Raw genomic sequence first — 2,481 nt, 5'->3', positions numbered from 1 at the left:
AAATAGGAAACTATTCCTCAAACCTGCCGTTTTAAGGAAGAACTTATCTCTTTTTTCATGTCCAATGTTCTCTCGTATAAGTAAAATATGTTTCTATAACAATCCACAACTTAAATTTATATAAGCCCTCAAAATACTTTTTTCAACTTAACGCCAATTTATTTTCTCTCTTTAGGTCATTTTCTTAAAGCATTATTTGTGTTGATAATCATATATTATTACACTGAGGGTTATTAACAACACTATTTTTAACTATGCATTTATTCTACTAAGTTAAGGATTTCTGAAATTCACAAATTGAATTCCTATTAATTTAGGCTTTACCAATTAAGACTTTTTTTCAGAAAAAGTAGGGACTGGGTTGATCTTTCTTTGCTATTTTTCCTCTTTCGAGTTCCTTAAGCAGAATTGAAAAAATTAGTGTTAAAGTATGCTCAGATGTAACATTGGCGTTACAAAAAAAAAAAAAAAAATTCCAGTTTATTTCCTGGATCAGTATACATTCTGCTCAGCCTACCACACATCCTACATTCATACTTGGAACCCCTGCTTTGAATGATGGCACTAAAACTGTGTGCAAGATCCTTAAATCAACAAACATTCAAATGTATTCACAAGGCTAGATAGTACTAAGGCAAGAAGTGAGAAAAAATACTTATCCGTTTATCTATTTAACAACAGCCCATTTAAAAAAAAAAAATTAACTAAAGGTTGAAAAAAGAAAAAAAGTGATTTTATCTTCAGATGAATTCTGAATGAACATCCTCTTAACCAGAACCCTTCCATTACTGAAGTGTACTGATCAACTGGTATTTTGGTACATACAAAAAAACCCCAAAACCCAAGATTCTAAGACAAAACCTTTTTTCAAAGAAAATAAACTTTTTCATAAGTATTTTTAGCACCAACAATGTACAAACTATAAGCATTGAAACTACAACTTACAAATTAAAGGCTTCCAATATTTGGTAAATCTTGAACTTGGAATAATCTCAATTGGAACAATGCTATAAAACTATGGCTAACTCTCTCCAGAACAAATGTATAAACCCTGTTTATCAAATTCTTTTCTTAAAATACCATATATCTGCAATGGAAAATAACCAAAATAAAATATTGTTGCAATACTGGTAACCCAAATAAAACTAGAAAAATAATGTATACTAATTGTGGGACCATGGCTTCATCTTCATCAGCCTAAAGAGAAGAAACACGTGAGACACTCAAAAGAGACGTAATTAGGCATTAGTCAGAATTCTTTGTATGAGAAGGCGGAAAGATGACGTTGGGCAAAGTGCAGAGACTTCTTTGAAGACAACTTTTGATTGCCTGAAGGGTCCGTCTCTCTCTCTTTCTCTCCTCTCGTTGAAATCGAATAAACACAGGCAAACTGGTAGTGTTTCACCTGGAAAAAAAACAAAAAAACCCACAAGAGTTAAATTAAAAGCACCATCAAAGCTGGAAGAACTAACACAGAACTAACTGGAAGGTTTATCTGCGTACTTTGATACCCAGACATCTGTCTTTAGCTCCAGAGGCCCGCATAGTTCCCGTGGAGGCCTGAAGGGAGAGGCCCCCCAGCCACGAAGAGCTTCATCTCAGGCCAGTGGTAGCAGTGGGTGTAGAGGGCATTAGGGAACTCTTCTACTCCACCGAAGTAGTTCACCCAGAGGTCATCGTGGTTGAGCCAGCCTCTCCCAGTGGTGAGCTTGAGCTTCCTTTTAGTAGGCCCAGGAGCGAGCCGAGTGGCCGCTGAGGCCCTCTCCTCCAAGAACTTCTGGGCGCGGACGTCATAGAAGAGCAGGGCCCCGTGGCCGGTGCAGATGGTGATGATGAAAGCTTAGCAAGCGCACGCCCGTGCCGCCCTCCCTGGAGCACAGGGGCCTCAGGTTCTGCTGGCGCTGACGTGGATCCAGGAAGGAGACGTGGGACTGGGAGCCCACTGCGTACAGGGACAAGTCGTTGCAGTAGGTCAGGCACACGTTCTCTCGGCAGTAGGGCAAACGGACCGACAGCAGCCTGCACAAGGTGCTCCGGGCCTTCCAGAAGTGGAAGTAGCCGTCCAGGGACACGGCCCCCAGCTCCTCGTTCTTGCTGCTGAAAGCCAGGGCTCGCACCTTGCGGTTGGTGGGGCTGGTGCTGGCCCTGGGGATGGGCTCCAGGTCTCTGGGGCGGATATGGGCGTACACCGGGAGGCCCACGTTGTTGTGCCAGGCCAGGCAGCCATGACACATGTCAGGATCCACCCGCCACAGCGCCATGGTGCCGTCGCGGGAACCACTCACGACCACATTGTCGCTCATCCAGGCCAGGGCAAAGATCCAGTCCTTGTGGCCACGGCGATCGCCCAAGCATAAGGGGTCGAGTGTGGGCAGCTGGTAGACGGCCAGGCTGTTGGGGTTTTCGCCCCCCATGGCCAGCAGCGACTTACAAGGGTTCAGCTGGATGGCGTGGATGCCACAGCTCCCCTGGGCCTGGGCC

General features: G+C 44.2%; 1 pseudogene; it reads right to left on the bottom strand.

Annotated features, from left to right (window-relative positions):
• Nucleotides 1–1,525: 1,525 nt before the first annotated feature.
• The window catches only part of LOC102820385, a 1,576-nt pseudogene continuing 620 nt past the window's right edge, over nt 1,526–2,481 (bottom strand).

This window comes from Chrysochloris asiatica, unplaced genomic scaffold, assembly GCF_000296735.1.
Source record: "Chrysochloris asiatica unplaced genomic scaffold, ChrAsi1.0 scaffold00051, whole genome shotgun sequence".
NCBI classification, from domain to species: Eukaryota; Metazoa; Chordata; class Mammalia; order Afrosoricida; family Chrysochloridae; genus Chrysochloris; species Chrysochloris asiatica.
This window is presented reverse-complemented; position numbering and strand designations above follow the sequence as displayed.